The sequence below is a fragment of the Lacerta agilis genome, chromosome 11, assembly GCF_009819535.1.
Source record: "Lacerta agilis isolate rLacAgi1 chromosome 11, rLacAgi1.pri, whole genome shotgun sequence".
Classification (NCBI taxonomy): Eukaryota; Metazoa; Chordata; class Lepidosauria; order Squamata; family Lacertidae; genus Lacerta; species Lacerta agilis.
This window is the reverse complement of record NC_046322.1, coordinates 12,478,154-12,503,517: the sequence shown is the minus strand read 5'-3', so window position 1 is coordinate 12,503,517 and position 25,364 is coordinate 12,478,154. Positions and strand designations below refer to the sequence as shown.

Sequence of the window (25,364 nt, the reverse complement as noted above, 5' to 3'; positions counted from 1 at the left end):
ATGGACAAAGACAACAGGCATATAAAAGTTATGACGCTGGAAGATGAGCCCCTCAGGTCGGAAGGTGTACGGAAGTGAGAGCTGGACCATCAAGAAGGCTGATCGCCAAAGAATTGATGCTTTTGAATTATGGTGCTGGAGGAGACTCTTGAGAGTCCCATGGACTGCAAGAAGATCAAACCTATCCATTCTCAAGCAAATCGACATATCCTGAAGTTGAGGCTCCAGTACTTTGGCCACCTCATGAGAAGAGAAGACTCCCTGGAAAAGACCCTGATGTTGGGAAAGATGAAGGGCACAAGGAGAAGGGGACGACAGAGGATGAGATGGTGGGGCAGTGTTCTCGAAGCTACTAACATGAGTTTGGCCAAACTGTGAGAGGCAGTGAAGGATAGGGGTGCCTGGCGTGCTCTGGTCCATGGGGTCACGAAGAGTCGGACACGACTGAACGACTGAACAACAACAAGATTGTGGCTTGCTCTCTCCCAAATAAAGTGGCACCTTTTCAGACTACAGTTCCTCCATTTTGGAAGCTTCCAGATCTTCTTCAGCCATACATGTTCATTCAACCAGAACTTCCCTTACAGGGTAACTTTTAGCCTCTGGTGAACTATGTCAACAGATCTTTCTTCCCTATTTGCAGTGTGAAGTGTCATTCTAAAGCCTGAACAAAGTCTGTGCAACTCAAGTAGATTCCAAAATCAGGCTCTTAATGCACATGATTCTGGAAAGGTCACTTTTAAAATAATGATTGAGGAGAGATCCGATTCTAATTGTTTTGCAAAATACTTCATGCAACTGAATCTCAAACCGGTAATACGCCAGCACAGAAGAATACAATGTACTCAGTAACAGGCTTCAGCACATAACAGAAACACCGGTCGCCTTTGTGGCCAGCTGCATTCAGTCTAGGTTTCTGATAGCAAGCAGCAATGAAGCTTGGGAAGAAGCAGTAAAACATCTGGAAACTCTCCCAATTACTTCTGCAGCAAAAAGGATATTTGGACATGAGGAAACCTGTGGCAGTTCACAGCAAGTTCTGGCTCCCTAAGGAAATAATAGCAGTAAACGGATGGATAAAAAGGCGGTAACAAGTTTTCACAACTCAGTAGTTTAGGAAATGCTACTACTTTGCACCCAAAAGTACTCATTTGAACAAAACAAAACAAAAAAGTAAAATGGGAAAACATTGGACAAAGCCCTAAAATGCTTTCAGAAAGGTGTTTATTGTGGTTTTGATGCTCCTCACATATACAAGGTTTTTGAAGTGTCAACACAAAGGGCTAGTCTACATTTCCCTCCATTTAACATATAATGCCGAAAAGGAGCTAATTTTTTTTTAAAACAAACAAACCTGTTGCCAATGACCTACTTGCAAGAGATAAACAACTCATTTGCAGTATTAAACCCCCATTTTGCAGCACCTCTGTACAGAGTCCCAGTCTTGGGGTGCCTCTGCCAGAGCCGGCATGATGCAACTTGCTTCAGATGACACCAAGAGGAGGAGGAAAATAAGCATGGAAAGTGGTTTCTGAACTAGGCAGCAAGATACATTTAATTTTTTAAGTGTAGGCCACAGTAGGGTGGAGGGCACCGCATGGGCTCTGCCTCAGGTAGCAAAATGACTTATGTTTTAAGCAGGGATGAGGAACCTCAAACCCAGTGCCAGATTAAACCCTGTGGTGTCCCAAAGGCAGTCGAAATCTCGGGGCGGGGGACCTCGTGCGCACACTCTAGTGGAATAACATTGAACTAAGAAAGCTTGATTGTCATTTTCATTCAAGATCAAATCAATACTAATTTGATCCATTGTTGTGGGGCTCCTCAAAGGCACGGGGCCCATAGGCTGGTGCCTACTCTGCCTATTGGGTGCTCCGTCATCAACCTTTTTCAGCCGTGGGCCTGTCCACCGTCCCTCAGACCATGTGGGGAGCTGGACTATATTTGGGGGGGATGGGATGGACGAATTCCTATGCCCCACAAATAACCCAGAGATGCATTTTAAATAAAAGCACACAGTCTACTCATGTAAAAACCAAATATCCCAGAGATGCATTTTAAATAAAAGGACACATTCTACTCATGTAAAAACATGCTGATTTCCGGTCCTTCCGCGGGCCGGATTGAGACCTTAGGTTGCCTAGCCCCGGCTCAGACCCAGGGGCTGAATTCGCCCTTCCTTCCAGTTCTATCTCGTCTTGGGAGCTCTCCTCAAGCCACAACCCCCCTCAGGCCTTATCTGCTCCACACCCTGCACAGGTAATTGTCCCTGCCTAGACTAAGTCCTTCAGGAAGTGATGGTGCCTCTTGGCTACAAGGGTGAAGGCTGCAGAGATGTGGGACTGACTTTTGCATGGCTGGAATGTAGGGTACCGTTCAAAGGTTAAGAGTTTGCTTTCGCCCCTCGGAAGATTGCCCATGGTGGAATGTGGCCCTCAGGCCGAAATCCATTCCCCACCCCTGAAAAAGAGAGCACTACATTTGACGCCGCAACTCTGGTCCATTTCACACATTTTAGAAGGTTTTTTGGTGCTCATGGAACTCACAGCGAATGAGCTTTATAACAGTAGAAGGAGGAGGAAGAGGAAGAGCTGCTGGTGTCAACACGTGAAGCACTTTGTGGTCAGTCTCTCCCTTTCTGAGGCTAGAAAGAGACAACAGTTCTTCCAGATTAGAAAGGACCACTTCACCCAGTGTGTACAAAAAGAAAGAAAGAAAGAAAGAAAGAAAGAAAGAAAGAAAGAAAGAAAGAAAGAAAGAAATAGAACGGTGTACTCATCCTACTGCTGCCTCTAGTAAACACAAGGGTAACCCAGCTGTTTGCTACTCAATTCAAATTAACTTTTGCCACCGTCGTCTTTGTGTCTTATCATAAGCTGAGCTGCAGAACAGCACATTAAGTAACTGAGAACAGACTGAGATACTATTTTCATGTTTAATTTCTGCAACTGATTATCACATGCTTGTGGCCCATGTTAGCTAATCTGGAGAATGTACCATCAGCTGGTTTCTAGGCACTGCTGCTAAAATAGATTATCAGTCTGATTAAAATCAGTGGGTGTGGGCAGGCCTAACTCTGCATGGAGTGTGCTGCAGAAATACTTAACCAGTCACTTAGAGATGTCTGTTCCCTAAAGTAGAAGTTCAGGCAACAGTCCCTTTCCAAGACATTTAGGCAATGCATAATTTTCCCACATCTGTCTGGGGTTGTGTGTACTCTGCTAAAGCAGAAACTCACAAAATCCAAATTCAGCCAAAAAGAAAAGTCTGATCCTGCAACCCGCATAAATTATGCAAATTAAGCACAGCGGTGCATACGGTCACTTATTTTGCAAAGTTTATTTTGATTTCCTAATTTTATTGAGGAATAGAGGAAAACGCTGGACTCTGAAGCTATGCTACTGAGAATGTTATTGTCCCATCTGGGATTTCATCAGGCATTGTCCACATACAATGAAGCCCAACTTATTTAATATTTATTAAACCACAGCGCAAATCCTCACAGCTTCTACTCTCAAAGTAAGTCCTACTGAATTCAATTAGTCTTACTCCCAGGTAAATAGGGTTAGGATTGCAACCCTAAATTTCTTTCTTTTAAAAAAAAATATATTCTGCATACCTGTTGTGCAGGTGCTCAAGGTAACTAACGTTAGACACTCCAACAATTGGAGATGAATATAAAATCCTCATTATCTATGAGAATACAGAACTTGCCTGGCTTAACACCCTTCCCCCACGCCATGTTATTGCTGGGATATAAACGCAGATGTAAGAGAGATCTTGTATATGAAGAGCCTCTTAGTAGTTTTGGCACTTCCCTCTCCGTTCTTCTCAGATATGGATCCTGGCGTTAATCAAAATTGTGAGCCTTAATCGGGTTCCTGCAAAGCATCCTGTTTCTGAAAATGTCTGACCTACGCTTTCCTCCTCCAACTTTCCAACTTCTAAGCAATAATTCATCATTTCTGTATGAAATATTAAAGGCAGCACATTTTGCAGTGCCCTATTTATCTGCAGATTCTTTTTCTGCTCTTTCCACGGCGCTGTTAAGCTTGCTCCCAGCCAGCAACAGCTTCTGCAGACACATTTCCATCAGGGTGTATAATTAAGCAAGTCATCTTCCGTTCTGCTGTGCTTTGCTGTGCTGTGATGACAGCATATGAGCAAAGCTGGTTCCCAGTTATCCTGAGAAAGCATGACACAGAGCTATCAAATCCTATTCTCAAATGCTGTGGTATGCTGGAATAAATTTGTGCCAAACTTTTTTTTTTAAAAGATGAACACTTTAAGGCCTGTTCCACCATCACCACCACCCCACCCCACCCCACAAAAAGTGGAACAATTTGCTCAGTCCTGCAGTGCACTTCTAAACATATGCAGAGTGCATTTTCCCAGAGACCAAATCACAGTGAAGACAGAATGCACAACTTTCCAGACTTAGCTACTGTTTTTCAAAGGCTATAGGGGACATGATTTGATTCAAACTGCAGAGATCAGGGGTGTGGATTTCATTAAGTGACTCTGTAGCCTTTGCCCTATAATTTGAGCACTGTGCTTTTTCTTACATGCTGTACAAACCCAACCTGTTCCTACACCTTTGGGATTACAAATATACCTACCAAGTCACAGGGGTTCCCATGCAATTTGAAGAACAGCGTGCATAAAACCAGCTCACTTTCAAGGGACTGTCAGCCCAACCATTATGAGTTAACTTTAACCTGAACCCATGATCCTTTCCACCCAATCCTCTGACAGTTAAGAATCTCTGCATTAACATAACATACCATGAAAAGGGAATAGCTGCACAGACTTTATATCAGCATGAAGCTGATTACACACAAGATTGAGTATAAATTTTTGCCCCTTACTCTCTCTGATTACTGCCTACCTCTTGTGTTGCAGCCAGGGATGTCTTCATCAACAAGAGAAAACCTGCCATTGCAGAGGATTCGCCAACATGGGCATACATCCCTGTTTTAGTCTTAGCTAAGTTTGTTCTTGGTATGAGCTTTTGGTTGGCAGGAGCTGGGACAGAGCAACGGGAGCTGACTCCGTCACGGGGATTTGAACCGCCGACCTTCCAATCAGCAAGCCCAAGAGGCTCAGTGGTTTAGACCACAGCACCACTTGTGTCCCTGGTTGGGGAGAGGGGCCAGCTCCTCAAGAGGCAGAGACCCCTCTGCCTTTCCTTCCCTGCCACACATCCGCCACTTCTAACGTGGGAGGTGTCAGGGTCCTGGAAGTGTACAGTTTCTGGTCTGTTGTTGAGCTCTTATATGGTGGCTGGCCAGGTTAGCCTCGAAAAAGCACTTTTGTTTCCCTGCAGTGCCTATCTCTTTTCTATGCATTATTTATCTGGTGGATTTGGGAGGGATGGTATTACTTGAGGTTGTTTTTACTCTGAAAGAGCACATTTTTATTGCTGCTCTGTGCGATTTTATTTGACTACAGCACCCTAAGGCACCCGATGACAGCACTTGCGAGTAGAAGGATGATTTAGTTTTAAGGTTTAATTGTGTTTGTTGTGGTTCAGTTTAATTCATGTTTTAGTAGGATCTCGATGTGCTCTATGGTTTGTTTTGAGCTATACAGTAAAAGCCCGCGAGCACTTGCTAAGAATGGGGAAGGGTCGTGACCTGGAGATGGAGCACATGCTTAGCGTGAAAGAGGTCCCAGGTTCAAACCCTGGTGACTCTGGGTGGGGTTGGGAAGGATCCTGGCCTGAAACCCCAGAGAGTTGCCACCAGCCAGTGCAGATAGTAGTCAGGTGGTTGGGCCAATGGTCTGGCTTGCTATAAGGCAACTTGCCAAGTCCCTATTGGAAATGCAAAACAAAAATCCAGGGACTAGACAAGTATTGTCATTTGTCACCCAGTCCTGGGATAGCCAGCATCTTCAGCCCTGAGGTCCTTCAAAGCTGGACACCTTTGCCCAGACATCACCTCCTCCCCTAACCCATGTCTGCAACTTGCTTAGGAAGAGACTGTTCCTTCACAGTTAATGAGGGGATCCCTGTTATGTATTGAAGTTCCCACCCTAGGCCACTAGGGGTATGTGTATATAGTTCATCCTGCTGCAGTTTTCACTCAGGTCAGCATATGCAAATGAGGGATTGAAAACTGACGTTCAGGGATTGGGTAACTACAGAAAGTTGTTACTGTTGCTTTGTAGCTGAGTTCTATATAAGCAGGCTGCTGAGGCCTTCAGCTCACTTCTGTTCCAGCCTGAGAATAAACAAGAGCTGCTTGGAAATCACTGTGTCGTCTGCTGTGTCCACCCACAACTTAACAATCCCCAACCTTTTTGGACCCAGGGAAACATTTGGAAATCTGCTGTGGGCACCACAAAATTCACATTTCGCAGATGAAAAACTGGTGATATTCAGAATCCTGCTGCCAAGCAAAACACACACATCGAAACAAAGCAAATTCGAAACAAAACAAATCTGCTGAGTAGCCAACGCTCCCCGATCATCCCCCAAGGACTTTTGCTACAAACAAACATAGACATTTACATTAAAAAAATGATCCCTTCAATTAATAGGCCATGGAGAAGAACACATCATGTGATCTTGCTGGGGCATCTCCTGGCATTTCTGGATGATTAGCATGCTTTAATTATTCAAAGACTGCTGTTCCATTTGTGTCCTACCATCTTTTGAGTCAATTAAAAAAATGCAGGAATGCTGAACAGAATATATAAAGTCATTGTTGCTGGCTAAACCATTGAATCAGAGAAAAATCCTTCTAATCCTTATTTAACCCACCTCCCCTTATAATGGATAAAAATCTGCATTGAATAAAATATGCCTTAGCTATATAACAAAGTGCATCCAATTCAACTAGTACTACTTTGGGTGGCCTCAAAAGCTATTTGTTTATAATCCCCAAAGATCAAGATAGCATTATATGGTTTTGCACATCGTGTGCACACACACAAGCATAAAATTATTGAACTGGTAGGGACATTATGAATCATCCAGTCAGGAGGTGCTGGATTTATATCTGGAAGCTCCTCAGTTATTCACTAAAGCAAATTCTACAAACACCTGCCCTTAAAGATTCTGGTGACTGTAACACCAAATGCTTAGCCAACCTGTTCTGATAGACCACCTCCTTTAAAGAAAGTTCTTCCTAGTTGCCACTGGTTACAGTTTCAGCTCATTGTATCATGGCATCCTTGGCAGAAAAGAGCAGTGGACCCCTGCCCTCTTTAAAGCACCCGGCCACATATCTGAAGGCTGTTTCCAAGTCTCCTCTAGTCTCCCAGCCAAACAAAAGTGACTACTTCAGCCTTTCTTCCTATGCCATGTTCTCTACACACCTTGCATCATTTGTTTCTCTCCTCTAGATTCTTCCCAGGTTGTCTATCCTGTGCTTGCTGTGGGGCAACCAGAACCTTTATGTTATGTACTGAAGTTCTCACCCTAGGCCACTAGGGGTGTGTGTATATAGTTCATTCTGCTGCAGTTTTCACTCAGGTCCGCACATGCAAATGAAGGATTGAAAAGTGACGTTCAGGGATTGGGTAACTACAGAAAGTTGTTACCGTTGCATTGTAGCTGAGTTCTATATAAGCAGGCTGCTGAGCCGTTCAGCTCACTTCTATTCCAGCCTGAGAATAAACAAGAGCTGCCTGAAAATCACTGTGTCGTCTGCTGTGTCCACCCACAACTTAACACGGGCGATGAGGATGGGATCTATGTACTTTACACCGTATTTCTACCAAAAGGTCTCACCAAAGTAGATCAAGTACCTCCTGTGTCTTACTTTATGTCCCTGTTTCCCGGGGACAGTCCCCGGATTTACAAATCTGACCCCAGACAAAATGCGTCCCTGGAATGTCCCCGGATTTCATTTAATGTCCCCAGATTTATATTTTTAAAGTGTTGTACATTTATTAGCAGGGAATGAATGTTGCGTGATTGGTTCAACGGCACAAGACACATCATATGGGGACTTCCAGCAAGGCAAAATGGCGGGCGCCACAACAGCGGGCAGCTCCTGAAGCCAGCCAGAGCCAACTGTGCTACCAGGCTGGCTCTGGGCTGCTGAGACTGCCGCTGTCGCCGCCACTGCCAAAGGGAACCGGGGATGCCCGGCACGTCAGCTGGGGGAACTGCGACCCAAATCAAGCTGGGAGCGAGAGCGCCCGGCCACCCAGCCGACTACCCAGCGGCACTCCGGGGCCAGGAAACTCCCAGAGCCGATGCAGGGAGAAGGAGGAAAGGAGAAGCAGAAGGAAGAGAGAGAAAGAGGAACGGGAAAAAAAGAGGTGAGCCCCAACCTTGCGGCGCCGCTGCTGCTGAGGAGGAAAGGTAGGAGAGCACCGGGAGGGCAAGGACACGTGGCCGAGCCCAGGCCTGACCCAAGCCTACTCCACTTGTGGTCACTAGCCCTGTCCATACCTTCCATTCACAGTCCAGATGCTGAAGGAAAAGTGGGGAAAACAAGAAAGCTTGAGGAACAATGTCGCATTCCCCCATCCTCATATGAAGAGGTGTAGTGCAAGAAAAGGCACAAACAGATACTTGCAGTATAGGTATTTGCAGTATATGAGCAACCTCAGGAAGTTGTGGACTCTCCTTCCTTGGAGGTTTTTTTAAGCAGAGGTTGGGTGGCCACCTGTCGTGGATGCTTTCGTTGTGATTTCTGTATTGATGGGAGCAGGACTAGAGGACCCTTGGCACAGCCATATCAACATTTAGATCAATGGATTTGATATTCAGTACAGGCTACTGCGGGAGGCAGTGAAAGATAGGCGTGCCTGGAGTGCTCTGGTCCATGGGGTCACGAAGAGTCGGACACGACTGAACGACTGAACAACAACAACAACAGGCTACTGCAAGGAGGAGCAGAGGCCGGCTAGGACACCTATTGCTTTGCATGTGGAAAGTCCTAAACGTTTTCATCTGAAAAGGTTACCTGGGAGTTGGTCTGGGAACAATACCTGCTGTAGACCTTGAAGAGTTGCTACCTGCTAAAATAGAAAATGGGTCAGTGGACTGACTCAGTATAAGCCCCCTGGTATAAGGCAAGTCCATGTGTTCGATAGCTTGGAATGGGCTCCACAGTTCTTGCAACAAGTCCCTATTTGGAATCCTGCAAGCTCAAACCCGAATGTGTGGGCTATGGCTTGCTTCTGCCGCATTTCATCTATAGTGAGCAACAGATATAATCTCAAGAAGGCTGTGATGAGGACGAGACAGCTGGATCAGAGACTGAAAAATTAATTCCGGGATTTCAATTAATTCTTCTTTTTATGAACTAGCAACTCCACATTCTAAATCTGAAAAAATGCAAACATTGCACGACAAGATTGTGGAGATGAGTAAAAGTTTCCGATGGTCTTATTAATCTATTGCAGCGATCACCCTGTGACAGCAGTTTGAGAAGAGCAAACAGAGCATTTTGGAGACTTCCGCAAGGGCGGGAGTGGGAGAAGAAGATGGCTGATGGCATGGGAGGCAATATTATTACTTTACGGCTCCACAAACTGAAAATGACAACGAAGTCTGCTCCTGCAGAGTTTTGAACATTGTACATGGTATCGCTGTCTGGGAACAGGGATAATGAGAAAATTTACTTAGAAAGCAGCATAAAAACCATATAAAACAAGATTAGGCAGAGCACTGTGGGAAAAATACATCAAAGAACGGGGGGTGGGGTGTCTCTTATTGGAAGTACTGCACAACTTTTTTTTAGACATCATCATCGCCTGATTTGAAGACACAGGACAGCCAAACTGGAGAACGGATTACAAAAAGGTTTGAAGGCTTCATGCTTTGAAACTTTTACGCATCACTGAGGAAGAGAATGGAGGGATTTAGAGGCAACTATGAAGGACAACCACCCTTTCTCCTAAAGCAGAGCTGTGGGGTAAATAAATGTGATAAGTTAGTACCAGGAATCCTAAAGAAGATTCCACCTAAACATTAGGAAGAAATTCCTGACAGTAAGAGCTGTTTGACAGTGGAATTTGCTACCAAGGAGTGTGGTGGAGTCTCCTTCTTTGGAGGTCTTTAAGCGGAGGCTTGACAGCCATCTGTCAGGAATGCTTTGATGGTGTTTCCTGCTTGGCAGGGAGTTGGACTGGATGGCCCTTGTGGTCTCTTCCAACTCTATGATTCTATGATTCTATGAGCTGCTCAGGTCTCAGAAGTCCTTCCATACCATGCTCAGTATATTAGGGGAAATTGCTTTGCAAAAATAATAATAATGTGCACCTCTGATAAAATTGCAAACAATAATATGTTTGTTAAGAGAAGGTTGCACTGTCTAAATAAAGGATGAACACATGACGTAGCCTTACAGTGGGTCAGCTTTTTGTCCATCCAGACCCATGTGGTCTACTCTGAATGACTGTGGCTTCTCCAGTCTCGGGCAAACTGAATTCTTTCCAATTCTACTTCCTGAAACCCTGTTTAGATGGCAATCGATGGAGATGACCAGGACTTTCTAAAAGCGAAACAAATGTTCTACTTGTGAGTCATAGACCCACCCCACTCTGAACCTCTGTATGAATTTCTGTTGCAGGGGAAGCAGTGCTTCCTCCCTGCCCACCTCCCAGTTCACTGTCCCCCACACACACTATTATTATTATTTTTATTATTATTTTATTATTTATACCCCGCCCATCTGGCTGGGTTTCCCCAGCCACTCTGGGCGGCTCCCAACAGAACACTAAAAACAGAATAAAAACATCAAACATTAAAAACTTCGCTAAACAGGGCTGCCTTCAGACGTCTTCTAAAAGTCAGATACGATTTGGTCTGTGACCGTTTAATAAAATTTCATTTGATTTGATTTGATTTGAAAAGTCAGATAGTTGTTTATTTCCTTGACATCTGATGGGAGGGCATTCCACAGGGCAGGCACCACCACCAATAAGGCCCTTTGCCTGGTTCCCTGTAACCTCACTTCTCGCAGGGAGGGAACCGCCAGAAGGCCCTCGGCGCTGGACCTCAGTGTCCTGGTGAACGGATGGGGATGGAGACGTTCCTTCAGGTATACTTTAACTTTAGCATACAGTGGTACCTCTAGTTACGAACTTAATTTGTTCTGGAGGTCCGTTCTTAACCTGAAACTGTTCTTAACTAGAGGCGTGCTTTAGCTAATGGGGCCTCTTGCTGCCATTGTGCCGCCGGCACAAGATTTCTGTTCTCATCCTGGGGCAAAGTTCTCAACTCGAGGTAACCCTTCCAGGTTAGCAGAGTTTGTAACCTGAAGTGTTTGTAACTCGAGATACCACTGTATTTAACAGTGCTGCTTAGGTTTTTTTTAACTCTTGAAAACAGCGCGAGGGCCAGCCAATCAGCCCTGTGCAAATCCAGCACCTGCAGCAAACTGGGAGAACAGGTTTCTCCTGAACTTGATCCGGGGCCGGGGAGGAGATTGCACAAATGCATAAAATAAGTGTGCTTTCACAGTGGGTCCACCAGTAAAAAAGATCTCTCCCTATATGCATGCTACAGTGTGTATTTCTGAGATTTCACTTAGTAAAACAAACCCTTGTGACACGAGGCAGTTTAGCAGATGTAATGAGATTATTACAATGGAGAATGTAAATGTAATAACCAGCATTTGAAAGTGCCAGGAAAATGTGATGCAGTATTTGTGCACTAACCCAAGCTGATTAAATTCTGCTTCCAATGTTGAGAAACTTTAAAAAAAAAATGCTATAGAAAAAATAAAATTAATTTAAAAAGAATGCCCTCTGATAAACAGATGACCAAAGTATGGAGGAAAAGTTACACACACACACACACACACACACACACACCTACCTCTCTACTTCCAGGAACAGCCCCAAGGAGAGAAGAAGACCAAGCTGGTCCCAGCCATCATAAAGGAAATGAGCAATTGCGTGTTCAGTCCTTTTAACCTCACCCCAAATAAATTCAGACATGACTCAAATTTTGGTTTGGTTTTTGGCAGAATTTAGGCCACAACTTTATTGATTACAGCAAGTGATTGGTTGCATAGGCTCTGGTTCAACTAGCTCCCTGCACCATGGCAGGTAGCGCTGACCCAGGGTTCCAGCATAGGTCAGCCAAGGGTGAACACCTGGATAGCGGAAAGCCGAGTACCTGCTCTATCTGCTGTCCAAATGTCCCCCTGGACTCAGGCATGGGCACAACCCCCTCTCAGGGGTTGACCAAACCACCGAGTCCCTGGATTCCTTTAAAAGAATACCCTTCACATAGGGATGGCGAGAGCGTTTCCCCATCCCTATCACCTGAACCAGAGCCTATCTGCAACCTTACAAGTTGTGCCAATTTGCTACACAGCAGGCAAAACCCAAATGGCAACAGCCAATCAGCCAAGTGGGGGAAATTCCTGCCATGCCCCTGTCCCAATGACAGACAACGGCATAGCAAGGTCAAGTGCACAAGCCCTAAAAGTAGAGAGAGGTGGGCGGGTGTTCCAATGCACGCACCGAAAAGAGGAAGCTCAGGGTCACGTGCATGGGTATTTGTAGGTCCCTCGATCCGTTTTAGCTTGCATCCCATTGGCCAGATTGAACTCAGCATTGAGGGACCTACCAATTGGGTGTTGTGGCTGTCAATCAAACCCACCCAAAACACAGGGATTTGGTTGCCAGGTCTCACCGCAATAGTGCCCTCTTTAAGGGAGGACCCGATTTGCAGGAAATTTGCCCCCCTCCCCCCTGCATTCCCAAATGCTAGGAAGGACATTTGACTCTAACTACCAGCTGCAGGGAAGCTTGCTCTGGCCTAATTTATCAGTCACAGGACAAAAGGTTTTGCAGTAAACACTCTCACAAAGCATCTTCCATAAGCGGTACAATACAATACACAAAATCGGAGTTGCAAATGCCACAAAAGCACAACCAGATCTTTGGCGAGCGTTCGGGTGAATGCATTCGTTGCGCTTTTGAAAAACATCTGTTACTACATGCTGATATGAAGAATGTCCACATAAATGCATGCAAGGACTGGATCCAAATATGAACAATTCACCTGACCTTTGTCAGTAAGCAAGGTGAGATCAAATAAAGAGCAGAGAGTGCCCAGTTCCCAGCTGACCAACAAGCAATCAAGGCAACGCCTCTGTTTCTCAAAAGCTGCTTTTCTTTATGTGTGGCAAACACGTCAGCAGAGAGTTTATTATATTACAGATCTACATGCAGCCCCAGCGGAAAAACCCAGATCCAATCCAAAGTAGGAGCTTGGACTCTTTGCTATGCCAATGGCTATTCTCTACACTACAAACTTGCCTTTATTTATTTATTTATTTATGTTCAGTTAAGCTTTTTTTTGCTAAAAAAAAGCAAAAGAAAAAAGAAAAAAAGGCAGACATCACCTTGCCGACAAAGGTCCGTATAGTTAAAGCTATGGTTTTCCCAGTAGTAATGTACGGAAGTGAGAGCTGGACCATAAAGAAGGCTGAAGAATTGATGCTTTTGAATTATGGTGCTGGAGGAGACTCTTGAGAGTCTCATGGACTGCAAGAAGATCAAACCTATCCATTCTCAAGGAAATCAGCCCTGAGTGCTCACTAGAAGGACAGATCCTGAAGTTGAGGCTCCAGTACTTTGTTTTTTTTTTTTTTTTGAAGAATTTATTAGCATTTTCATAATACAACACAAACCCAGACCCACACCTACAAATACAAAACAATTACAAATACACATAATGCCAGGATTCTTCTTCTTGTTTATATACCTAGCAAAAAAAAAAAAAATTCTATTTCCGAATCTTGACGTTTGACTTCCCCTGCCTTTTCACCTTCGGTTTTAAATCCATATTTTACTTTCTTAACACCTTTTCTCTATAAAAAAGAATTTAACTTAAATTAAAGATAACACAATTATCTTCATCATCCTATTATATCGTAAATCTTAACAAAATATTCTTATAAAAACTAAACTTATTTCTTCTGTCCATTATCATGCTGCTTTAACTTAAAATCCAATATCCCCTTACTTATTCAAAATAAACTTATAATTAACAAACTTCACTCTCCGATTTCAGATACCATAGCAGACCATTTGAATTTTACATTTAGTACTTCATCCCACCCCCCCCCCTCTGTCCATTGTCTTTCTCTGTCTTTCGCCGGAACCAATCCTCGAGATGTCTTCTTTTACCAAATGTCCACAGATCCAGGCAGTATTCACAACAGACCTTGCATCAAGTTTCAGGGTACACATCACATCATTTCTAGGCTCCTCCGTTTCTTTGCACCATACTTCTTCTTCTTGTAGATATCTTAATTCCATGTCCCTTGCCCCCGAGCTCCCACCTCGGGGTCTGGATATTGTAAATTTTCCCGTTCCGGGGCTGCCACCCCCAGAAAACGGTTCCTTTTCCCGGAGTCGCCCAGCCATTTCAGACCATCCTTCAAGTACCCCTTCTAACTCTTTGCCAAGGTTTGCTTCCATTGTGTAAAACTTTTGAAAAGCCTCCTCTGTGGGAAGTAAGTTCTTTTTATTTATAATCCCACTCAAGACTTGCAATTTCCGATTAAGCAGTTCCAGCCTCAAGACAGCAAACATTTCATCCTCCTTTAAACCAGAGTTCAAAACAAGTTCAAACACGAAGTCCAGCATTTTGGAGGAGAGGGTGAGTGTCAAATTTCAGTTCCTGTCTCTTCCTTCCTTTGTTTCAATTGTTTCCCACGTCAGTCCAAATTTCCCATCGCCATTTTTTCTGAAGCCAGAGTGTAAAGATCAAAACTTTAAAAGGAGATATTTTCTGCCCACTTAATCCCCTAAGGGAAATCTCAGCAGTCTCAGTTTTCAAATTCCAAACCCTTTGTATCCATTATTGTAGCAGCAGTCACTCAAACTGGTTATTTTCTTTCTCTCCCGAAGGGAGGGAGGCAGGCTCCTTTTCCTCTTCCCCCCGAATCGTTCCAAAGATATAAAAGTCAATCAAAATCAGTCAAATACTCACAACCACCGGGTTCTTTCAATTCATTAAAGATAGGTAGAACTTAGACGCTCATCACAGGCTTTGCTGCCGCATTTACATCCCGGTTGGGGCATGTCCCCTATAGCCCGGCTCCGTCGTCCCTTCACCCCCACTCCCCCTTTACAGGGGGAGCGAGGGAAGGGTTCGGAGCCACAACGGGCACAGCCGGGGAGCCCAGGGTGCGGGACGCTCTTCCCGCACCCCACCGGAGCCCCGCTTTGCGGTAGCGGGGCTCCAAACCCCCGGGATGGACTGGGCGCTTCGCAGCCGAAGCAGCCCACGACCACCCACAATGGCGTCGCCGCCGGAAGTCTGAGGCTCCAGTACTTTGACCACCTCATGAGAAGAGAAGACTCCCAGGAAAAGACCCTGATGTTGGGAAAGATGGAGGGCACAAGGAGAAGGGGACGACAGAGGATGAGATGGTTGGACAGTGTTCTCGAAGCTACTAACATGAGTTTGGCCAAACTGCGAGAGGCAGTGAAGGATAGGCGTGCCTGGCATGCTCTGGTCCATGGGGTCACGAAGAGTCGGACACGACTGAATGACTGAACAACAACAAGCTTTTCGCAGTTGAAAGCAGGCTTGGCAGCTGTTCCAGCTTTTACCTGCTACCTCTCCATGTAAGAAAGATGCTTTGTCTAAAGTGACCTTCTGCAGCCATGAAGTGGATGAGCAGAACATGAAAGAAGAATATCTGCCATATTAGGATTTCCTTAAGCATCATATAAAACCAAATAAGCCTCACACTTTTAGTCAGTCTTAACCGAGAGACACTTACAGAGAGATCGGTCTTTATCTCCTGCAGAAACAACGCACTTAGTTTATACTCCTGAAGAGAACGTTCTAACATGGTCCCAAGACTGTCCAATCCTTTCTGCCTTTTTCTTATCTAAATTCTCTTTCTTTCCTCCTTGGTAGTTTGGTTGCTTACCTTGTGATTCTTATTAATCACGCTCATAACAAGCAGCATAACTTGCAATTTAAGTCCCTCATGACCCAAATTCCTTTAATGAATGGCTGGATTATCTCTTCTATGTTAGTGGGATTCTGCCAAATTAAATTGCTCAGTCGAGCACGGGTCCAGCCCATCCATAAGACACAAGGCAATCAACAAGGAATGCTTTCTATGGAAGACGCACAGGAAGGAGACCAAAGCTATCCAACATGGCTCCTCCAATGGAGCTAAAAGGACCAGCAGCTAGGGATGGGTGGATCTGTCAATTTTAATTTCACTCAGTTACTCAGTTTTCCCACCTTAATTTCAGTACTCTTCACTTCAGCATCAGTTTGAAAATTTATTTATTTATAGTGACAGGAGGTAGCCAATGAGAGAAATTCTGCTACATTACTAGATGCGCTTCCCAACTATTGCTGGGCTGGGAGCAATCAGCTCTCACTCCTACTCTTGCTGTTAAAGGACAGTGCAATGAAACAGAATTTTATTTATATTGCTAGGGGGCAGGGGCGGAGAAATGATAACATAATGTCATCTACACAGTGGCGTTCTTGAAATATTTGATTAGAAATGACTGTAGTCAAATGCTATGCCGTTGCATAGAGACAATATTTGACCAGCTACTTGATTAGGGTGTCAGCTAGAGTGAGACAGACTATTAGGCTGTTATTGTTTAACTACATAGCTTCCCCCTCCACTGCCAGCCCAATACATTTTGCTGCCTGAGGGACGGAGCAAGAAATGGTCCCCCAACCTTCTAGCACAAGGTCCAGAGCATCCAAAGCTGGCCGAGTTATTTTGGAAATGGAGACAGGCAAACAGTGTTTTTCACCCTACTTGAACAGCAAAAATGCAACAATAATAAATAAAACAACTAACAGTTTGCTGCCCTTGCATGACACCCAAACCAGCACCCAAATCTACAGACTGGAGTAGGTTTGATTTGTTAATGGCAGGGAACAAAAGGTGCAGGGAAAATAATATTCCCCAAGAAGTGATCTTTGAACACAGCCAACCCTAGTACACTTCAAATTTGGGTTCTGCAAGTTACTCTACCCCTTTTCAAAAGTTAAGGGGGGCTGTTTGCTGAGGGAGACTGAGAGGGAGACTAGCAACAGGGTTGGGGGGAAGCAAACCCCATTTTGAACTGGACCCTATTTGAATGAGGTTGGGCCTAACTGAAAAAGAGGAGGGCTTTTTTGAGCTGGGATGTCGCATTTTGAGCTCACATGACTCAACCTTCCCTTGAAATGTTGCTGTCCCCCAAAGAATGGTGTTTTGAAGGGTATTCCTTCTCTTTCTCCCATAAAAGTGAAGGGTTCTCCTCCCGATCAGTCTTGTGAGTAATAGTAAAGCAATGGAATTAGGAACAACACCTCACTATCAAGAGCCTAACTAGATTTTATGAAGGATGTGTTGCTGGCTTCGACTGGTGTCTGCCCAGTAACACATGACACAATATAAACTTTTCTCTGGGCATGAAGTCATGATGCTTATTACTTTTACTAGCTGTTACTGTGAAGACACTGGGGAGCAGGGGAGATGTGGTATGTACTTCTTCATAATGTTTACTAAGGCCCTGTAGAGCCCAGCTGTCTCTAGTAAGGATCCTGCAGGAGAACCATGTGTGCCTGCCTGGAAAGAACCCAGGGATTCCACATACTCATCAATGAAAATAACAGTCATTTTGCTAGTAAGGGAGATAATTATGAAATTATTCCTTTAAAACAAATAGTTCTCCTATGCTCCTGCAAAACATCTCTGCGAAATGGGTAACGAATTCCATTTTTGAAAGTAATTTTCCAGCCATTAATGGGTGGCCTTTTTATCATTTCTTTCTTCCCCAACATTTGATTCATAGCGTAAGGGAGAAAAGCAGGATCTTGCCCCAAGGAGCTTGTAAACTAAGATCTGACAATGGCAAAAAAAAAAATAGCAGCTACCTAAGGGATTCTAACAGGGAGATGAGTGCAATGCTTTCTCTCATATCTGTTGTATAAGGTCAGTCTAGGCAGCAGCACCTCTAATTCTGATTGGCAAGTCAGTTAATGCAACAAATCTCCATCTTCACAGAGCACCTGTGGGAGCCATGAACATCCCATTCAACTGACAGCAACCTTATTAAATTTAATAGGAAGGAATCTGCCTTGCTGAATTAGCAATCCCAAATAAACAGAGGCTGTCAGGGAGGTTTCAGGTCTATTAATGTATTACCTTTGGGGGTCCCTTCAAACTCTACAAGTCTATGATTTTATGCTACCTCTACCTAGTGTGACAGCACTTTTTAAAAATCCAAGGACTAATCAGGTTGTGTATGTCCTTTTAGAGATATCCCAGCAGTTCAGAATCTTTCATCCATTCATCCAGGAATTTAAGGAAAGGCTATTATTTTTACTCACAGGGTGCCTTCACTGTAGCATGTAGTAATCTAGCATTTGTTATTAGTACCACTACTGGAAGCAAACTCTGCCGCTGCTGTTATTTTTGTGCTTACAACGTTGTCCTTTCCTTCAAAGGATTTTGTGATGAGCTGTTGTTGAGGTTAAGTAACCTAAATTAGTTTAACTGAACTGAACATCTACCACTGCAAGGCTCACACTTTCCTAGCTTAGTTTCAATCAGTTCTGCACTTCGGTTTAGCACAATTATGTGCACAAAGATGTTACACTGGATGGAACAAACATCTGTCTGAGATCATGGCCATCGGGTGCATATCTTTTCAGCATCTGGAATCCAAACATGAGCCCCCATCCACACTTCCATTTCAGATTTCATTAAGTAGCATGGTTAAGTGGTTTTGATGAAGAAGCAGATATTTCTAGTAAGATGAAAGAGATCACTCATCTTTCTTACAGAGTGAGAGCAAAACTTACAAACTTCAGAGTTCCTCTGCACAAGCATTGATTACACAAATATATTATCTCCCCCAACAAATGACCCTCCCCCAAAAATACAGTTGTAGCCAATGCTGGCCCAGCAATGGGACTTCCATTTCCTCTCTCTCCCCCACCCCCCGCATCTGATCAAAAGGGCCCCCAACATCCCAGAGCTAATTTTGAGGGCGTCTGTGTATGTTTGGAGGGGACAGGAATTCTGTCTTGCATACAGAAGTGCATTGCATCAGCAAAGCTGGATATCGCCCATAGACATTAGAGGGAGTGCCAGTCAGTCAGTGCAGAACCATCCAAGTGAAAACAGATGGACAACCTGTGGCCCCCTGTCTTAATTCTGTGCATCTCCTGGCATCTTCCTCCTCATATTTACTGGCTTTTTTAAGCGCCTCCCTTCTGTATACTTTCAGAAGAACTGGAAGGGGCAGTGTGGGGTTTTGTGTGACTGTACAAGATGGGGTGAGCTCCCATTGCTTGGTCCCAGCTCCTGCCCAACTAGCAGTTCGAAAGCACGTCAAAAGTGCAAGTAGATAAATAGGTACTGCTCCGGCGGGGAGGTAAACGGCGTTTCCGTGCGCTGCTCTGGTTCGCCAGAAGCGGCTTTGTCATGTTGGCCACATGACCCGGAAGCTGTATGCCGGCTCCCTTCGGCCAGTAATGCAAGATGAGCGGACACGACTGAACCTAATGGTCAGGGGTCCCTTTACCTTTACCTTTATATATATAGAGCACACTGAGGTCAGAAAGGAATTACTTTCAGACGCCTACCAGAACAGTAGCTGCATTGGTTTGTTGCCGGCACACGCAAAAATCCTCCGCCTACTTCCCTTAGAGTAGCCCCATTTAATCCATCTTACTTCTGAGTAGACTTGCATGGGAGTTCTAACTTCAGGTAGCCATGATGAAAATTGAAGCAGGATGGTCCTTGTCATGGATTAGTTAAGCCATAGTGGCATTAATAGTAGTAGCATTACTATTAGTAGTAAAGCTTTTCTGTTCCTGGCTCAGCCCATCATTAGCTCTGGCTCTGCCTCTCACCAGCAGACACCCCTGACACCTGTTGGGTGCTGTTTGATATAAAGTTCCTATCCTATCAGTACACATGCACGATGTTGCTGTTTTCTACTGAGTTTACTTGCATCCTCATTTAAATTCAGGAATTCTCCATCCTACATTTGTTTGAGGAACATTTCTTTTGTTTGTTTTCTGTTTTCTTCTTATGCAATTTTAACACCGTTTTCTAATAATGCATGATGTTCTATCTGGTTTGGACAGTGTTTGGATAGCTATTCGGATTTGCAAATTGGCCAAAGCAACAAGAAAGATATGGGTTTGACTCAGAGAAACATTTCAGCCACCTTGGAAACTCCAGCACAGAGTTTTTGGGTTATTCTGCAGGATGAGCCGTTCTATGGTCCTGTCAAGCCAGTAGCCACAAGGCCATGGCTACTGCCCCATTTGTTGTTGTTGTTCAGTCGTTCAGTCGTGTCCGACTCTTCGTGACCCCATGGACCAGAGCATGCCAGGCACGCCTATCCTTCACTGCCTCTCGCAGTTTGGCCAAACTCATGTTAGTAGCTTCGAGAACACTGTCCAACCATCTCATCCTCCGTCGTCCCCTTCTCCTTGTGCCCTCCATCTTTCCCAACATCAGGGTCTTTTCCAGGGAGTCTTCCCTTCTCATGAGGTGGCCAAAGTACTGGAGCCTCAACTTCAGGATCTGTCCTTCTAGTGAGCACTCAGGGCTGATTTCTTTAAGAATGGATAAGTCTGATCTTCTTGCAATCCATGGGACTCTCAAGAGTCTCCTCCAGCACCATAATTCAAAAGCATCAATTCTTCGACGATCAGCCTTCTTTATGGTCCAGCTCTCACTTCCGTACATTACTACTGGGAAAACCATAGCTTTAACTATACGGACCTTTGTTAGGCTCAACAAGAAAGATAGCTAATAGCACAAAAACTGCTGCAGGAAGGAAAACTTCCTTATATGATAGGAACTTTATATCAAACACAACCCAACATCTGCTTGTTTATTTCATGTTTATTACCAATTAATGGGTTATCTTGGATGCAATATTTATCCTATTTAAATCAATGACAGTTCTCTTTGTTGTTGTTTTTAAATGGACCAGAATGACAACCCTTTTCATTAACTATGTTTATTTAGGAAAAATAATCAAAGAGACATAGCGCTCCTTCATAAATGGCTGGCACAAAATTTAAGCAGCTGAACTGAATACAATATAGGCAAGAGATCACTTATTTTTATTGTCAAGAGAAAAATCAAGATTTTCTTTTGCTGCCCAACAACAGATGGGAAAATAGGAGTCTTATATCTAAAGTTTCTCTTATATGTGAATTAAATGATATGGGCACATTAAAAGATGGAGAAACATATGGGCACATTAAAGGATGGAGACGTTTAAGTATATAATATACAACTTACAGCATGGGGGAAGCTATGGAACTGGGATTTGAAGTTTACAGCATGTTATACGTTGAAAGAGAACTATATGAAAATGATGTATCATTGGTGGTTAACTCCTAGTAAACTAGCTAAAATGTACAAAGCAAGGTCAAATACATGCTGGAAATGTAAGGAAAAAGAAGGCACGTTTTATCATATGTGGTGGACATGTAAAATACTAAAAGAATTATGGGAGAAGATATATAGTGAATTTTCAAAAATGTTTAAATTAACTTATTCTTTAAAAACCCAAAACTTTTCTTTTAGGAATTCTAGGTGCCAAAATTTCAACGGATTAGAAAAAAATTATTTATGTAAACAACCGCTGAATCCCAAGCCAGAATTAAGATTGCCGGAAGAAATATCAACAACTTCAGATATACTGATGACACAACCTTGATGGCAGAAAGTGAGGAGGAATTAAAGAACCTTTTAAGGAGGGTGAAAGAGGAGAGCGCAAAATATGGTCTGAAGCTCAACATCAAAAAAACTAAGATCATGGCCACTGGTCCCATCACCTCCTGGCAAGTAGAAGGGGAAGAAATGGAGAGATTTTACTTTCTTGGGCTTCATGATCACTGCAGATGGTGACAGCAGTCACGAAATTAGAAGACGCCTGCTTCTTGGGAGGAAAGCAATGACAAACCTAGACAGCATCTTAAAAAGCAGAGACATCACCTTGCCAACAAAGGTCCGTATAGTTAAAGCTATGGTTTTCCCAGTAGTAATGTATGGAAGTGAGAGCTGGACCATAAAGAAGGCTGATCACCGAAGAATTGATGCTTTTGAATTATGGTGCTGGAGGAGACTCATGAGGGTCCCATGGACTGCAAAAAGATCAAACTTATCCATCCTTAAGGAAATCAGCCCTGAGTGCTCACTGGAAGGACAGGTCCTGAAGTTGAGGCTCCAGTACTTTGGCCACCTCATGAGAAGAGAAGACTCCCTAGAAAAGACCCTGATGTTGGGAAAGATGGAGGGCACAAGGAGAAGGGGACGACAGAGGATGAGATGGTTGGACAGTGTTCTCGAAGCAACTAGCATGAGTTTGGCCAAACTGCGGGAGGCAGTGAAAGACAGGGGTGCCTGGCGTGCTCTGGTCCATGGGGTCACGAAGAGTCGGACACGACTGAACGACTGAACAACAACAGGTGCCGAAATTTCAACAGATCAGAAAAAATTATTTATGTAAACAACCGCTGCTGCTTGGATGTTACTAGCCCAGAGATGGAAAGAAGATAAAGTCCCTACCAGAGAAGAATGGCAGATTAAGTTGATGGATTATGCTGAAATGGCAAAAAATGACAGGAAGATTCAGAAATCAGGAAGAGCAAAATTTTAATAAGGAGTGGGGGAAATATATAATTTACCTTAAAAACCATTGTAAACAATTAAATTTATTAGTAGGATTGGACTAACTCTTGAAGTTTAATGTTGAACTTCCACAGTCACTTACAGACTCACTGTTAAAACCGTGTTTATGGAAGACAATCTTACTCAGCTACAAGTGATTGCTGAAGAAGAAGAAGAAGAAGAAGAAGGGACTTTTAATAGATTTGGATTAATACAAGATGCAGGAACAAAACATTATACAAGGACTCACAAAGGGGAGGAGGGAAGTCCAGGAGACTCTTCAGAGTTCTCTTTTTATGTTGGTTGTTTGATAACTATTCGTAAATTTCAAAATCTGAAAAAAACTAATTTTTTTTTAAAAAAGATTTGTTTAAGGTTTGTCAAAATATCCCTCTGCCATCAGCTCCTGTTAAAACCACAGTGGTGCCTTCTAGTCTGGGTTGAACTTAACCAGGGGTGGGTAACCCGTGGCCCTCCAAATGATGTGGGACTACAGCTCCCATCAGCTCCAGCAAGCATGGCCAGGGGTCAGGGATGATGGGAGTTGGAGTCCAACAACATATGGAGAGCCACAGTTTCCCCACCCCAGAATTACACAATGGCAGCTGGTCCAGGGCTGGTAAACCACAAAATGGCTGCAAAACAGCTGGGAGGAGCTGTGATTGACAGGCCAATAGCTGGGGTGATGGGCTGGGTTCTTTTTCCACCCTTCAGTTTCCTCTACCCCACCTGCTTCCTCTCAGGCCAGGGCTCCTGCTGCATCACAGGGGAAAGAGGCAAGGGAAAGGTGGGCTGCAAGGAACAACAGTGGGGAAACACACCTCTTTCCTTTTGCCACTTCTCTGCTGAAAATGACAACATGCCCCAATAGTTCAGATCCACTGGTCTAACTCTGCTGCCACAAATCCAGCTTGACTCCCTTTCTTGCAGAGATAGCCACTTGTAACTGAACCACGCCTGCAAGGCATGATGCACAGAACCAAAAGGGAGCAAACTTAAGCATGTGAATAAGATTTGCTTCTGATTTAACATGCAAAGAGAGTGTTGTTGCAAGAGAGTGATATGTTGAGGGACAGTGGGGTTTAAGCAATGATGTTCCTTGTCTCTCAACATGCAGGCCTGAGCATATGATTCTTTATGAGGGTGTTTGTTGCTCCTGTGTTTTCATGTGAACTACTAGCCTGACATATGGTTTCATAGAACTGCAGAGTTGGAAAGGACCCCAAGGGTCATCTAGTCCCAGCCCCCTGCAATGCAGGATTGGACCCTTTCACCTCTACAGCACCACTGATAGTCTTTATAAAGGACTGTTGTGGCATGGCACAAAATCATCAGGTGCTTTTCTTGGGGGGGGGTAAGGTTTGTCTTAAAATAAAAAAACTGGGCCCCTTTGGAATCTGGCCCACAACCCAGGGATTGTCAAAGTAGTTTGAATAAAAACTATTTCATTTCACTGAGGACAATGGAACCAAACTGGAATAAATTCAAGTATTTTGGTTTCCCACACTCACTAGCTCCTTCCTGGTTTTAACACAAGTCATTCCTGTCCCTCCTTTCAGTGACCATGGAGAACACAACAGAAAAAGAATAATGATAATTGCAAACAGAAAAATCATCTCTGACCATACATAAACAAGCAAAAAACAGAACATGACTCATACTGGACTTTGCAAGGACTTTTGTGTGTGTGTGTTGTAACAAATATAAACATTTTATTTCATAAACTGCCCCCCACAAGAGGACTGGAAGGTTTCTAGAAAAAGGGGATGTGCTTTGTTTTGGTTTGAGGCTTGGTGTGTGGTTCTTTTTTTTTTTTGGCAAAAGATGAAGGTGCAAAAGCAGTAGTAACAAGCTATGCATGGGAGACGATATAAAAGCTACTTACACTTTTTGGTGTGAAATAGTCCCTCTGGATTCTGCCAGCTGGAAAATAATTAGCCCATTTCTTAACGGCACTGTTGCTTCTGTCTGCTCTCTCTATGGACGCAAGAAAACACAGGTATGAGAGGAAGGAGGGGGAAATGCTGTCACTGGTGTTCTGCCGCTGCAGCTAAACTCTGCTAGGCTCTGATAAAGGCAGTTAAGGATGCTGAGGACGGCAAGCAGATAAACAGGTACCTTGGCTTTCAAGAGGCAAAAGATGCTCCTGCGACTGCTACCCTTCGTCTTGTGTAACAGCGAGAGCCGCTCAGTCTCTGTACCACTGACATGCTACCAGCCAGCATTTCAGAAAAGGCGTCTGGGAGGTCCTAGTGCCAGGTTCTGCAGTGTCTCCTTGTTACAACCCGACTCCTGGCATGTTTTCAGACAGCTCCAAGTTGCCACGGAGGGCAGAGAAAAGGGGACAAAGGGCTTAAGTCGGAAGAAGGCTGACAATTCAAAACCAGCCTTGCACTCTACAATCCTATGGTTCTATGAAGCAAGAGAAGCACCTTTCTTTCTTTCTTTCTTTAAAAAGAACAAAACTCAATGTTTGCTCTGGCGCTGAAGAAGACAAGGGTTCGCTGTCCAAAGGAAAATGGTTCTCAAGAAGACTCACAAAAGCTGCAGCCCCACTAGCTGCAGACTACTTTTGGGTATGCATGCAAGGATTGTGTGGTGCAAATTTCCTTGGAATGGTGGGGTGTTGCAGTGGGCGGGCACAGAATAGAGCCTTGCATTGTTTTACACACACACACACACACACACACACACCCCACAAAGCCACATCAGGCATAGGGAAACTGTGGCTGTCCAGATGTTGGAGCCCAACTT

The 25,364-nt window shown here is 44.1% G+C and overlaps 1 protein-coding gene across 1 annotated transcript in view; it reads right to left on the bottom strand.

Moving 5' to 3' along the window:
- RAB27B (RAB27B, member RAS oncogene family) overlaps nt 1–24,851 on the bottom strand; it is a 100,257-nt gene extending 75,406 nt beyond the window's left edge. The window contains exons 1-2 of the mRNA XM_033164077.1: nt 24,729–24,851; nt 24,496–24,587 (exon numbers count right to left, since the gene is read on the bottom strand). The gene's annotated coding sequence lies outside the window, so the exon portion shown is untranslated. The remainder of the gene's footprint in view (nt 1–24,495; nt 24,588–24,728) is intronic.
- Between the last annotated feature and the right edge of the window lie 513 nt (nt 24,852–25,364).